Source organism: Bubalus kerabau, chromosome 2 (genome assembly GCF_029407905.1).
Source record: "Bubalus kerabau isolate K-KA32 ecotype Philippines breed swamp buffalo chromosome 2, PCC_UOA_SB_1v2, whole genome shotgun sequence".
Lineage (NCBI taxonomy): Eukaryota > Metazoa > Chordata > Mammalia > Artiodactyla > Bovidae > Bubalus > Bubalus kerabau.
Window position 1 is genome coordinate 125,590,042 of NC_073625.1, and position 14,999 is coordinate 125,605,040.

General features: G+C 48.2%; 1 protein-coding gene across 14 annotated transcripts in view; it reads right to left on the reverse strand.

The window, feature by feature from the left end:
• The window catches only part of LPP (LIM domain containing preferred translocation partner in lipoma), a 757,468-nt gene extending 744,364 nt beyond the window's left edge, over positions 1 to 13,104 (reverse strand). For 8 of the 14 annotated variants that reach the window (XM_055568757.1, XM_055568737.1, XM_055568754.1 and 5 more), the window contains exon 1: positions 12,421 to 12,563. The gene's annotated coding sequence lies outside the window, so the exon portion shown is untranslated. The other 6 variants (XM_055568750.1, XM_055568742.1, XM_055568745.1 and 3 more) reach the window with 6 other exon arrangements.
• Positions 13,105 to 14,999: the final 1,895 nt, after the last annotated feature.

Consider the following 14,999-nt stretch of genomic DNA (forward strand, 5'->3'; position numbering starts at 1 on the left):
GGGCTCGGTAGTTGTAGCACACGGGCTTAGTTGCTCCGTGGCTTATGAATGCTTCCACGACCGAGAATTGAATCTGTGTCCTCTGCATTTAGCAGGTGAATTCTTATCCCTTGTACCACCAGTGAAATCCCTAATCATCCATTTTTAACTGTCTCTGCCTTTTGTCCAATTTGGCTAAAATGATCCTGAGGAGCCAAATGGACAGAGGTAAGTCAGGTAAGATTGTTAAGTATCTTTTACAAGAAGGGAAGAAAGGAAAGGAGGGAAGCTGGGAAGAAGGAAGGGCTTCAAAAAAAAGTCAGATCTAACAGACCTCAAAGGGACTTCCCTGGTGGCTCAGACAGTAAAGAATCTGTCTGCAATGCGGGAGACCCATGTTGGAACCCTGGCAACCCACTCCAGTATTCTTACCTGGAAAATCCCATGGAAGACGAGCCTAGAAGGCTACAGTCCATGGGGTCACAAAGAGTCGGACACAACTGAGTGACTACCACTAACTAACTTAAGATATTCTGCACCAAGTCTTCAACCAGTGCCTGATTTCCACTGTAACATCCCAATCAGTCAGTGCTTGAGTATCTCCAGTGATCAAAGAGTCACTAAGTCTAGAAGGAGCCGATTTCTTTCAAAATTAAGAGGTTCCAGGACTTCCCTGGTGGTCCAGTGGCAAAGACTCCAAGCTCCCCAGTGCAGGGGGCCCAGATTCGATCCCTGGTCAGGAAATTAGATCCCACATGCCACAACTAGGAGTTCACATACCGCAACTAAGACCGGTGCAACCAAATAAACAAACGTTAAAAAAAAGATTTCATAGAATTAAAAAGTGACAGAGATTCTCCTCTTGACAGATGGTGATCTCAGCCACTAAGCATCTGTCACCCTTCTAAAGACACTGGGCAGAGGATGGATTACTTAGGGGGTTATCATGGAACCAAGGCTTTGGACTCTTTATGTGTTACCTGCTCAGGACCTGGGGTTCCTCTTGTTTAAGTGAAGAGATTGGGTGACCTCTATTTCCACCAGTGAACTGTCCCTCATATCCACTGTCTCAACTCCTTTTCAACTTGTATCTTGGGACTAGACCATGACCACACATCTCACCATCTCCACTACCACCACTTTTGAAAGTGAAAGTGTTAGTCACTCAGTCAAGTCTGACTCTGTTACCCCCTGGACTGTAGCCCACCAGGCTCCTCTTTCCATGGGATTCTCCCAGCAAGAATACTGGAGTAGGCTGCCATTTCCTCCTCTGGGGGTTCTTCCTGACCAAGGGATCGAACCTGGGTCTTCTCCACTGCAGGCAGATTCTTTACCGTCTGAGCTACCAAGGAAGTCCCCTTTAACCACCCCCTTTAACCATCCATAACCCATCACTTTCCTAAAACACAGACCTAATCACCTCCTTTCCCTAGGTGATTCTCCTTTCATAGCACAGTCTTAAGTCCTCAGTCAGCAATCAAGACCTTTCTCAACCTAAGCCCATCCCTGCACCCTCATCTCCATGGCCTTTCTACTCTGCAGTCCATCCCCAATGAATCCAATTTACAAGGATTTGGAATTTCCAATTTCCAAGTGCATACACTTTGGCCTCCCAGGTGGCACTAGTGGTAAAGAATCAGCCTGCCAATGCAGGAGACATAAGAGACGTGAGCTCAATCCTTGGGTCAGGAAGATCCCCAGGAGGAGGGCATGACAACCCACTTCAGTATTCTTGCCCGGAGAATCTCATGAACAGAGGAACCTGGCGGGCTATACAGTCCAGGGGGTCGCAAAGAGTCAGACACCACTGAAGCAACTTAGCACACAGTGCAGCACATGCACTTTCTCACCTACTCATGTTATTTCTCTTGCTCAATGATCCTCTCCTTCTCTATCTCACTAGACAAATCCCCATTCATCCTTGAAGGCTCCATCAAATAACACTTTTTATCTGTGAAGTTTCCCCGGAGTCCCTAGAGTTAGTCACTGCTCAGTTAGAGCCACCAGATATTTTCTGCAGATACTTTTACGTCCTCTCTTGACTTCTGGAGACAGGGATGGCACAGCATTCATGTTTCCATCCCCTAAACCCAGACTACAGTTTCACTCATTCATTCACAGGTACACCTGGCATCTCGTGTGGAATGAATGAACACACAGATGCATCAAACCAATAGACAGAGGGGTCTTGAGGGTCCCATCCAGCTGTCATTACTGGCACCCTCCTAGTCTCCAAGGGAAATTACTGCAGCCGAGAAGAGAAATCCAGTTTGGAAACAACCAGAATACAGGAAAACTGACCTGAGTTTCACCTCGTTCTAAGAAAAGGTCTCCTTACCCTCCAGGTCACTGCAGTTTGCCTTTCTCACGAGTCAGGGCACACCCTGCCCTTGGGGTAGCAACTCCCTTCTCCAGTTCCTGAAAAGGACTGGTTTTCATACCAAACAAGACAGAAGTGCTAGGTGCCAACTGTTTTTCATGTTTTTGTTTTCTTCCTGGGAATTAAACAAGAAGCATTTTCTCTGGAAATTCATTAGAAGAATAAGTACAGTTTCCTCTGGTGACCTCTTGGCACAGGACTTGGTACCGCACTAGGCTTTCACACTTAAAGCTACAGATCTTCATGAAGGTGGGCTACTGGATGGAAAATAACAGATTAAAAAACCCAGCTAAAATACATATATGGGGAATTCTCTGGAGATCCCATGGTTAGGACTTCAAGCTTCCACTGCAGGGGCTCTGGGTTCAATTCATGATCAGGGAACTAAAATCCCTGGAGTGACATGGCCAAAAATAAAAAATAAATAAAATACACACATGGACAGAGATTCGATCTTATTTAACTATAAGTAGCCAGAGCAATTTTAGCTGCCCCATGGAATCTTCGACTAAGCCTTTCTGTCCCTCAATGTTTAATTCAAGGCCCAGCCCCTCCAACAAGCTGCTATACACCTTCCAGAGACCTGCAGTAGTCCATCCATACCACTCTCCTGGCACTTCCTTATATTCTAAACAGGTATTAACACATTTTTATCATCCTTAATAAACTCTAACTGCCTACAAGCTAGACTTTCCCTTCAAATATCCTCAAACTTAACCTTTATAAAACTAGTTCACTGAACAAACATTACTTGAGCACATAGCATCTCTTCTGACAAACATTTCTTGGCTTTTACTTTAGGCCTACCCTTATACATACTACTTATACAACCCTACTCAGTACTAACAAGTAGGGTAACCTTCAATCAGAACACCTCTGAGAGCGAAATACTCTACTACTACACCAGGATACAGGCATACAGGGATGTCCTGGGAAAACCAGAACCTCTGAAGCAAGCACTGTTGCTATAGTCCTTTTTACAGATAGGAAACTGAGACTAACATTAAGGGCAGGAGTCCCCTCGAGTTCAAAAAGTGGTCTCCTAGGAACTTCCTTGGTGGTCCAGTGGCTAAGAGTCAGCATTCCCAATGCAGGGTACCCGGGTTAGATCCCTGGTCAGGGAACTAGATCCCACATGCTGCGATTAAGAGTTTGCATGTCAAAACTAAAGATTCCACATGCTGTGATGAAGATCAAAGATCCTGCCTGCCAAAACTAAGAACCAGTGCAGCCAAATAAATACGTTAAACAAACAATAAAACAGGCTCCCAAAAATGCCAAGGAACTGGCAATACACATGCCCACAACCATCTCTGAATGGGGTAGGTACCTCTCCCTCCTGGAGCTCCCTGCACCATGGCAACAGAGCTGCTGGTTGATGGCCTGAGTGACTAAGGAATGCTGACCATGGCTATGTCGGGAAAACTGCCCACAGTGGGGATGGAAGGAGGCCAAAGCAAACTTCTGGATTCAGGTGAACCTGAGTGAAACAACCCTGCCCTGTCGTGCCCCTCGTGCTTACCTGCCCCATGAAAGGTTCCCACACAAGTTTCTGAGGAGGGCCTGAAACAGCCCCTGAGTACCAGCCTTCCCTGTGAACTACAGGGGGCTTTGATGAGAAGATGGACAAGAGCAATGACTGCAGGAGGAATAGAGCACAAACACTGCACAAACCAAATCCAACAGAGGTCCAGACCCCGGCAGGGCCTTGGTCTCCGTCTCCACAACAAAAGGAGCTGCCGCACATATGCAATGGTTGATCAGGAGCTGGTCATGTTCCAGCTTCGCCCTGGAGAGGAACAAATAGACACACAGCGCCAAACCCAGGAACCTACAGGCCCGCAACTGCTTCCACAGTAACAGACTCTTTCGCCAAGACTGTGGATGTGAAGCCGGCAGCAGACGGCCAAGGGGTCGCGGCGGCGATGAAGCAAGATACGGCCCGGGAAAGCAGGCCACCTATGCGTGGACCACCATCAAGGAGAACGCCTGGGTCATCCTCAGCAGCATCTGGGACGGGATCCAAAAGAACAAGTACCGCCCAGATTTGCAAAGAGACCGCCATACCATGCTGCCAGAAGTCTGTGATGGGGAAGACAAAGTGGACCTGCCCCACTAAGAGCTCCTAAGTGATCCCCTTCCACCAACCAATAGTATCACCTTATGATACTCGTGCATGTTCAGTTGTGTCTTTGTGATCCTCTGGACTGTAGCCCACCAGGCTCCTCTGTCCACAGGATTTCCCAGGCAAGGAAATGGCACCCAGTTGCCATTTCCTTCTCCAGGGGATCGTCCCAAACCAGGAATCCAAATGGAGTCTCCTGAGTCTCCTGCATTGCAGGAGGGTTCTTTACCTGATGAGCCATCAGGAAAGCCCCTGATTTTTCTCAAATTAAAAAAATTAAATAAAAATAATTTTAAAAACCAAGAGAGACTGGGATGGTCACAGTGGAGAAGAAGAAACACTGGACAACCATTCACTGGTGACAAACCATCTCTCTGTGCAGCCTGGAAGTGCCTGTGAATGTCTGCGGCACTCACCCCACTTTGCAACCTGACATTTGTCAACAGTGGTACCCTCTTGAACAAGATGTCTAAAACTGAGTAAGTCAGTACACCAAATCTCCTGTCACTTCCCCAGGGAGCACCCTCCATTAAGTAACACAGCTAAGACTTGAACTTGCAGCCTCCCAAGTCTAAATCCCATAGTCTGCTCTAGGAGGACAAGGTGCCATTCCTGTGGGCTAGACACTTCACTGGGCACCAAAAATTAGCCACATGTATCAAGAATCCACCTACCAATGCAGGAGACAGAAGAGACTTGGGCTCGATCCCTGGGTTGGGAAGATCCCCTGGAGTATAAAATGGCAACCCGCTCCAGAATTCTTGCCTGAAAAGTTCCATGGACAGAGGAGACTGGTACAGTCAAGGGGATCACAAAGAGTTGTACACGACTGAGTGACTGACCATGCAACCACTTCACAGTCACATTACACACTACACAACCATTTCGCATTGGGGTAGATCATACGATCTATAATCAAAGGTAACTGAGGCTCAGGGATGTTCTGGAACTTCCTTAAGATCACAGGGCTAATGGGTGGCTCAAACACAGGTCTTGGTTTTCTTACCCCCAAAACCAAGTTGGTGATGGTACTCCTGAAATGATAGCATCTGAAGCCCAACCCTCAGACCCCTCTAGGGCCTCCAACCAGATTCTCAGTTGCAGCTACTGTTACTAATTAGCGCATTATGAAATAACAACAGTTTCTCACCTGAGCATAGGGCTTACTCAGGACTTTCACATCAATTATCTCCTGCTCACCAGCAAAAGTGAAGTAAAGAGCAGGACAGGAGCTTTAGCTGGGGATCTGATTCTCACACTACCACTTAAGCATCCCAGCGGAGGTTCTTCACCACTGAACTTTTGCTCACGCTCTGGGAGACAAGATTGATCCTGCCGACCCATCTCTTGGATGGCAATTGGGAGCTAAGTAATAAAAACAACCATAAAACACATTCACCACATAAAAAGTGCTCCGAAGGCTGTGAAATGCTAATGGGTTCTATGAGATGGGTTGTGACGGACAGATTTAAGACAGAAAGAAAAAAGAGCAGGATCTACCCTGTAAGGGATCTAATACTGGCAGCCTGAAAACCTTTAGGCAAGCAAAAATAAGTAGAACTAGAAAAGAAATGAGAGTGCGGACAGTCACAGACAAGGAACCTTGAAGTTATCATGGAGTCAGAAGCTCAGTTCTTGCAAACAAGTGACGGGCCTAAGTGGCAGAAAAAGAAATAAATCCCCAAACCACAAGGACACTGAAACTGAACTCTCTGAATCACTTTGTTTTCTAAGGGCAAAGAACAAAGTTCAAGCCCAGTAACAAGGATCTCCAAGTTATAGTCCCTCCCAAATTCTCCCAAGCAAAGCCCCTGGGGCTGGGAGTGGGGTGGGGGTGGAATGAAGAAGGAATGTGTCCAGCCAGGCTCAGCAAAAAGAGAATCAAAAACACCCTTGAAAGAAAGAACACAGGAAAGAGAGTAAGGGCCACGCCCAGCTCCAGCTCAGCTGACAAGGGTGTGACTGAGCACTTCCGTCCTTTCCCTGGGGCCTCAGTTTCCTCACTCACAAAAGGAGGAATAGTGTCCCTCTGGCCATCAAGACCCCAGTCCTCAACTTCTAAGGCATAAGCTGCGTGCCGGCCTGCCACTTCTGCTGCCTACAAGCTTTGGTGTCCATAACACAGTTGTTTCAGTCAAGGCTGATAAGCTGGCAAATAATTAGAAGAACAAGAATAGGAACTAAGCTCCCTGATAAGATTCTAACAGCAAACAACTTTTTCCCTCTCTGCTGACCTGATGCAGGCTCGGCATTTACCGACCAGGAACATTTCAGCAGCCTCCTAAGTGGTGTCCCCATCTCTGGCCCTGACCTGCTGTGACTCTGCAACCAGGGTTCTCTGAAACACAGATCGACAACACCCTCCTTTGCTCAAAGAGTAACAAAAGCCCTCCTGATGCCCACCCACCACCACCACCACTGCCATCATCTTCAGCCCATCATCCCAGCCCCTTACCCTCTACTCCTCCCTGGCTGGGGCAGCATCAGCACAGAAGTGAAAAGTCTGCTGGCCCTGGGAAACCCTCAATTATGATCCCACTGAGGCCCCATGAAAGTGAGTACTGAGAGAAAATCTGACAAAGAACCCTGACGGTGGTGATTCTGTGAAACAATTCATATTTTATACAAGAGAAATGTAAACATAGAAATTCTTCTCTGCCCTTTGGCCTTCTCTCTCCCCTCCACGTGCACCATGCTTCTGCACTGTGGCTCAACCAGACCTCCCCCACTGGCAGGAATACCTGCTCAACCATAAAGAGCAACATTCTCCTAGCACCAAGGAGACAACTCCTTACAAGATAACATTCCTTCTTGATCTGGTAAGGTTTCACATGACCCACCAGGATGATGCTTAGATCTGGATTAGCTGTCCATAATACATCATGTGACGTACAGCCCTCTGTCTCAAAAAACTTAGAAAACTGAGCCTTGATTTCTAATTGGAGAAGGAAATGGAAACCCACTCCAGTATTGTTGCCTGGAGAATTCCGTGGACAGAGGATTTCTAACAGGCGAAACAGTTCTCAGAACTTTCTGAGATGCTCTTTCAAGTTATAATCATCAAATTTGGCTCAAATAAAATTTTCCAATCCTTTCTTAGATCGACTGATTAATTTTTCATCCACAATTTGCACTTTTCCTTCTGTGGAAAAAGAAGAAAGTGGTGAAGAGGCTGTAGATCAGGCAAAGGTTCAAAACTTGGCCATTTCACTTAGTGGTTATGTAACCTTACTTACATAAGCCATCAGGGCTTCCCCGGTGGCTCAGAGGTTAAAGCATCTGCCCGCAATGCGGGGGACCTGGGTTCGATCCCTGGGTCAGGAAGATCCCCTGGAGAAGGAAATGGCAACCCACTCCAGTATTCTTGCCTGGAGAATCCCATGGACGGAGGAGCCTGGTGGGCTACAGTCCACGGAGTCACAAAGAGTCGGACATGACTGAGCGACTTCACTTTCACTTTCACTTCAACCTTACTCATGGCTTCCCTGGTGGCTCACTGGTAAAGAATCAGCCTGCTAATGCAAGAGATGCAGAAAAAGCGACTTCAATCCAGGGTGGAACTCTCCAGGTTGAACTTCTCCAGGGTTTGGAAGATCCCCTGGAGAAGGAAATGGCAACCCCCTCCAATATTCTTGCCTGGGAAACCCCATGGACAGAGGAGCCTGGTGGTCTACAGTCCATGGGGTCGCAAGAGTCAGACATGACTTAGCAACTAAACAATAACAAATCTTATTTGACCACACTCATTTACTCATCTGCAAAATGAGATTGATAATCATAAAACCTACTTTGATGAATCGATATGAGAATTATGTCAGTACACAGTAAATAGGCAAAAATTTTATATATTATTAAGAAAGAAAGATAAAAAAAACACGTGTTTTCTAGCCTCAGTTCTGTGGTTTACCAGTTTCCAAGCATGAATCCCATTAACCCATGGCCAGCCACCCACCCTATTTGTAGAAAGTCAGGAGAGGTGAAGTCCTCATCAATTTATCAGTGTCCTTTCCCATTTGTGTGACTTGTCTTAAGAAGCCACTACCATTTTCCTCCATGCATCTAAGCCATCTACAACAGACTCCCACACCACACTTCTGTTTCTTCTTCCCTTCTCCACCTCTGCTTCACACACACCTTTAAGACCGTGAATCTCCACCCAGATCGGAGCTTCGTGCATGCACCGCAACTTTGCCTACCCTTTCCTCACCTCTTCCAACTCACTTCTTGCAGCCTGGGTGCAGCCTTCCAATGCGGAATTCCAAGAAAAGTCCCCACCCACCGATGCACAAGCTGAGCTAGGACTCCTAAATACTGCCCCGGGTCAAAGTCTCAGCTCCACTCAGTGGTAGCAGTAAAAGTCGCTCATGGACTGTAGCCTGCCAGGCTTCTCTGTCCACGGAATTCTCCAAGCAAGAATGCTGGAATGGTGTGCCATTCCCTTCTCCAGGGGATCTTCCTGACCCAAGAATCGAACCTGGGTCTCCTGCATTACAGGCAAATTCTTTACCATCTGAGCCACCAGGAAGCGCACCAGCTCCACTCAACCAGTTACTAAATGTGTTACTACTCTTCTTCCTGTGGTTACCATGCCAATACCTAATCCCACAGATACTTCCAGAGCCCTTACTGGGCCTTGTTTTCATGCGAATCTCTCAAGACCCCTTAATGGCCCCTACAACCCACAAGATAAATTTATATCTGCTTACCAGAAAATGAAAGTCCTCCCATTTCTCCATTTCCCACCACTCCATTCCTGCTGGCCTTTCAAACTTAGGCCTTCTTCCCTACATCTGTTGGCATACGCCTAACAGGTTCATCTCTATCTGTCTTTTTTCCACTTAGGCAACTCATATTTGGCCCTAAAGGCTCTCTTTAGGCACCACTCCTTCTGGTAGCTTCCCTGAGGTTGAACCACTTCAGTGCAACCAAAACATAGCCCTAGAATAGCACCACACACACACACACTCACACACACACACACACACACACACACACAGGTGCTGCCCCAGAACAGGGACCGACCATGTCCTCCTAATCTTTATATTCGTAGGACCAGCCAGTTCCTGCTTCACAGCAGGTAGGCTCCAGAACCCATGTGCCTCATCCATTGCTCCTCTCTTTCGGTGTAATAGCAGCGTGCTCCATCCTCTGTTTTTATTATGTTACCTGGCATCTTCTATCCCCCTGCCCATTTTCTATTTAATGCATTAAATCTCTGGGCTAACAGAGCTTCCCAGTCATTGTGAGTTACACTCTGCCCTTGGTCAAAACTCCCCAAAATAGTTCTGAAATTAAATTCCATCTGACTCTTTCTATTCCCAATTAACCCATGCTAGTTCCACCGCAGGGTAGTCACATGTTAACACCCAGAGTCAAAGTTCTGGGCTGTTATTTTGAGTTCATTTCTAATTAACTGGATGACCTCAGGCAAGAGATAAAATTGAGATGACAGGGTCACCAGGCCCAATTCTCAGGGGATTTTTGAGATTCAAATGGAATATTTGATGGAAAACTTTTATAAAGTGCAAAGCACTGTACATTCATAAAGGGTATGATTAACAAATTTTATCAGCTCTAAGCTATCAATGGTAAAATACATCGTTACCAAAGATCTCAACTATGACACATCTGTGATTATAAGACAACCCAATGTCACTGATATAAAATGTGAAAAAGTATATTTTTTCTGATGAAACACAAGTTATCTGTCTCAATAAAATAAAGAATCTGCCATAAAATTTTCACATTTGCCAACAGCATGTAGTAAGCAGAAATATATGTGGAGTAAATGAGCAAACACTCACTGATAATTCTTAGGCCAGATTATTGCCTCTCTCACTGGAATGGGCGGCAGAGGATTACCCAGTGCCAGTTCCTCCCTTCTCGCTCATGTCCCAGCCTGCTCAAAACCCTCAAATGATGACTTCAAGTCATATCCATGCCTGGCATTTTTAGGGACCTTCATAATGAAGCCTCCTGTCCCATCAACCACTGTCTGGAACTGACTGTTCACTGGAATATGTCCCGCCAAGAAGGGTTCTACTCCGTCAGTCCCAATCATAGTAACCAGCTCAATAGCAGTTTCTCCTCCTGCCAATCCTCAAAGCCAGGTCCAGGCCCACCCACTGTGTAGGAGGAGCATGACCCTGGGTGGCTGCCTGACCCAAGGGCTCCAGGTTTGCACCCTCACTATTCAGACAGCTAACCCCAATTATGTATTTCTTACCTAGAATCTATACTCTAGGTTCTAAAGCCTGAGTGCTGAGGTTGGAAGTCTGCCTTGCAACCTTTTGACTGACCCTGGTGCAGACAAAGACCCTGAAGGAAGAAGGCTGGTCATGGGATACAGAGAACCCTACTGAGAGTTCTGGCCTTCCACCAGCTACCAAAATTTACTGTAGACTTTAGAACTGGCACCCACCTTCTCTGGGCCTTTATTTATATTTCCCTATCTGTAAGAGCAAGGTGGGGGTGAGGAAGGAGGGGAGGGGAGTTGGAGGGAAGAGGGTGTTAGCTGCTTTTTCTCTTCCCACTTAACTTTCTTAAAATGCTCTTGTGTTCAAAGAGGTAGGCCATTAAGTCACTAACACCTTAGTAAAAATGAGGCTTATTGGGAAGCAAGCAATTTAGAAAGGGGGGTAGGAGACAGAAAGAGGGGATTGGATACAAAGTTAAATGAGTCTGGGACTAGAAAAGAAGCTCAAAGGTGAAGCTAAATTTTTGCATTTTGGGTTCAGGGTGAGCAGGCCGTGGATCACTGAGAAGGGAAAGGAAGCCAGAAACATCCTCAGCTCCTCCAGCACCCCAAAGTCCCAAAGACACCCCTCTGTCCCAGTGCACTCAAGCACAATTCTGCTGACTATCCCATCTTATGTACCCACGCTGCCCCACCCCGTGCCCCCAGCACAGTAACAGTTACAGCTTCATCTCCACTCTCCACACTTGAGTCTTCTCTGCCTCTGCAGTTCCCTCCAGCACATGCCCTCATTCCTTGTCCCTAGTCATTAACTTCAGAAAAAACCCCCATCCTTCAGAAGCCTCTGATCCCTCATGAAGGACCAGGAGACCAAACTCCTGTCTCCAAGCCCCGCCCCGTGCCTTTTCCCCAGGACTTAGCACCTTCTGTCTGGGGTCAGGTTTGGTTCTTCGGTTGACTGAGCGCTTCCTGAGGGCAGAGTCTGAGCCCTAAAAGCCTCTGGACCCAATAACCCAGCACAGGGCGGCACACAGTGAGTGCCGGAGAACTGCTTGGAGAAAAGGAGCCAGGAGTCGGGAGCCATTTATTTTAGTTACGGCTCTGCCTCTAGTGAGAGACTTTGGGGAGACTCAGCTCTCTAGGCCTCAGTTGCCCCAGCTGGGAAATGGGGGAACTTGATGCCTGGGTTCCTAGGCCCCTTCCCCAGTGACAACTGTGATTCCGCGAAAGCGCAGAGCTGCTGGGTGTGGCCCCGCCCCCTGGGAGTCCTGAAAAGCCCGGGCAGGGGGCGCGCAGGGAAGGCCTCCAAGCCCGCCCAGCCCCCGTCCGAGGCTTCCCAAAAAACTCGGGGTCCCCCTCCCCCACGCGTGCACCCCGTGATCGCGCCGCGGCCGGCACTTCCGCACCGCGGGCCCTGCGGCCCGGGCCGGGCGCGCGCTGGGTGCCCTGCGCCCGGCTCTCCTGCCACCCCGGAGGCGCTCTCGCCGGGGAGGGCTGGGGGTTCCCGAGGCGCCCGCGGGCGGAGGGTGAGGGGAAGGAAGGAGGATTTGCAACAATACCTCGGGGAGGAGGCGGCCGGGGCAGCGGCGGCGGCGGCGGCGGCTGGAGGCGGAGGCAGCGGCGAAGGAGGAGGTGCCCAGGCACTCCCCCTCCCATTGTCCCCAGCCCCGGCCAGGCCCGGCCCCGCGCCCCGCACCGCGCCCCGCGCCCCGCGCCCCGGGCCGCGCAGCCAGCCCTTACCTTGCAGCGACCAGCTCTCCCCCGCTCGCTAAAGCTACTTATCCCGGGAAAGCTCGCGCGGGGCCCGGGAGCGAACCCACAGACAAAAAGTGAAACTTCGGCAAGGCTGGAGCGGCTGCTGGTTGGTGCCTTTCCCCCTCCTTCCTCCCACCGTCCCCACCCCCTCCCCTCGGTCTCCCGTGCGGTGCCCTGAGAGCTGGAGGCTGACGTCAGGACGGGCCTGAATTCCTGACTTTGCCTGCACGCATTTGTCCATGTAAGGTATGGGAAGGCGGGTGCCCGCGGGGCCGCGGCGCTCGCCTACGGGGGAGGGGGCGCCCACCTCGGGGCCGTGGCCCGGGCCCAAGGTGGGTGCACCGAGGGCGGTGGATTTCCTGGGAGGAAGAGAAGACGACGCGGGGAATGCGGGGAGCTTGCAGAGGAGGAAGGGAAAGAGGGAGGTGTGGAGCCTTTGCCTGCCCTGGAGGAAGAGGAAGGAGACGTGGAAGGAGGAAGCGGCCGGGGCGAGGGGCTACTGAAAAAAATGAGGGAACCTGCGTCCACTGTTAAGGCGCCAGACTAGGGGGTTGAGTCCGGGTAGACGAGCTCTGCCGTGGAATCCCCCTGCGAGATCTTGCTCGTGAGCCCCGCCCCGGATTCCCAGCAAGGTTCAAACGTACTGGATGTCGGAACTGGCCCCGACCAACTTTCAGCCCTTCCACTTCACACGGGAAATCTGAAGCTCTCGGAAGAGAAAAGACTCGTACAAGGTCATGCCCGCCACAGATCCCGGCGCGGGAGCCAGATGCTCAGTCTCCCAGCCTATGTTCCTGTCTGCAGGCAGGAGCCCGACTGCCTCCTTCCCGCGGACCAGTCGGCCTGGCTGGATGTCAGAGGGCAACGCGGACCACCCTGGGAAGAGATTTGGAGCTTCCCCGGGCCCCGTAGGCGGTCAGTTCCTGGAAGGTTCTGATTGCCAATGAGCCCTGCATAGCCATGCTGATCAGTTGCTTCAAGGCAACTCCTTCCATCCAGTGCTCAAATAAACGAACCCCTGGAATTTACTTAACAGCCCTATCCAGAAACCCAGACTTCGTGCTTATAGCTTCAAAAAAAATCTGCGAACTGGGTGAATTTGTTTGAATAAAGGCAAGAGTGTTCTTGGAAGGTTTGTGTAGGACTTTTTGCTCTAATATTTGTAAATGTGAGCACCATGTGAGGGGCCTATCATGTGCATCAGCCATTGCCTGCAAGGCACGCCAAGGCTGGAGACTCGTTTCTTTGTACTTATGTCCTGCTTCCTGATGTCTAAACTAATCATTCCTCACCCCAGCACATCGTAAAAGCACATTCTCCCAGGTTTATAAGGTCTTCATAAAACAAATTGTAGTCCATCGTTGACATTTGAGGTAAAAAGTCAGGCAAAATAACCAACACAAAAACAGCAAGCAACTTGAACCCACCTCTGGTGTCTAGGTCACCTGACTGATCCCATGATTTTTTCCACCCAAGGAGGAGGCCCTCATCTCCTAATTCATATTAATAAATGTTGAGAGTACACCATGAGTTAGTAATTCATGAAATCTCCAAAACTTGGTTCTTTTGGGATTTGGTGTGACTTCTTTTTTTTTTTAACCAAGAATTAAACAAATGCAGAAACACATATTTTTGCACTTAACCATTTATCAAGCATATTCTTGGTGCAAAGTCTTTGACTTCACACATTTCTGCTTCCAAATTAATCTCTCTTGCTCTCAGTTTCTCATCTATTCATACAAAAATATGAAAATAGAGAAGTTCAGTAATGAAATATTTTTCTCTTTGCAACTGGTATAGTTTGAAATAGGAAATGTGAGCTCCTAACGACATTTTGTTCTGGGGCTTAAAAAGATTATTCTCTTACACCACAATTCACTTATTCTATCCTCAGTATTTCAGCAAACCGACATTCTAAGTGGTACTGTATAATATGAAAAATTCCTGGTATCATGCAAAGTAAGAATGGATTCAACCATTCCCCATCGGATATAACGGGACTTGACCAGCATTTTTTTTTTTCCTTCCCCAGTAACCCACTTATAAAGAATAATAGGGTTCTAATGAGGATTAATAAGATTTAATAAGGTGTAATTAGAGCCATTCATTTCCTTCATCATACACATTGTAAGAGTGCTGTGTTAGATCCAGAAATGCTCCTAATTATGTTGAAACTGTTGTATGAGTGTGTTGGGGAAGATCACTGTGTCACCCCTCCTGAAATATTTATGGAATGCTCAGGTGGGCCTGATGTTAGCACAAGTATTATATAAAGTTAATCACAAAAGATAATTTCTACTCAGGAGGCACTCACCAGGAGTGTAAGAGGCAAAGTCATAAATTGGATGCTTGGCGAACTGCGTGCAGTCTTGTCATCAGTGCAAACTCAAATCAAAAGCCTCATTTTCGTGTGCTGATCTGATTTCTTTTGTATTCACACTTCTCTCAACAACCCTATTAAAACCTGCTGCGTGCAGGGACTTGGGAAAGAAAGGAAGGCTGTGTAAAGCTACAGACACAATTCTAGAGAAATACAGGTTTACGAATTCAGAGACTAAAAGAAG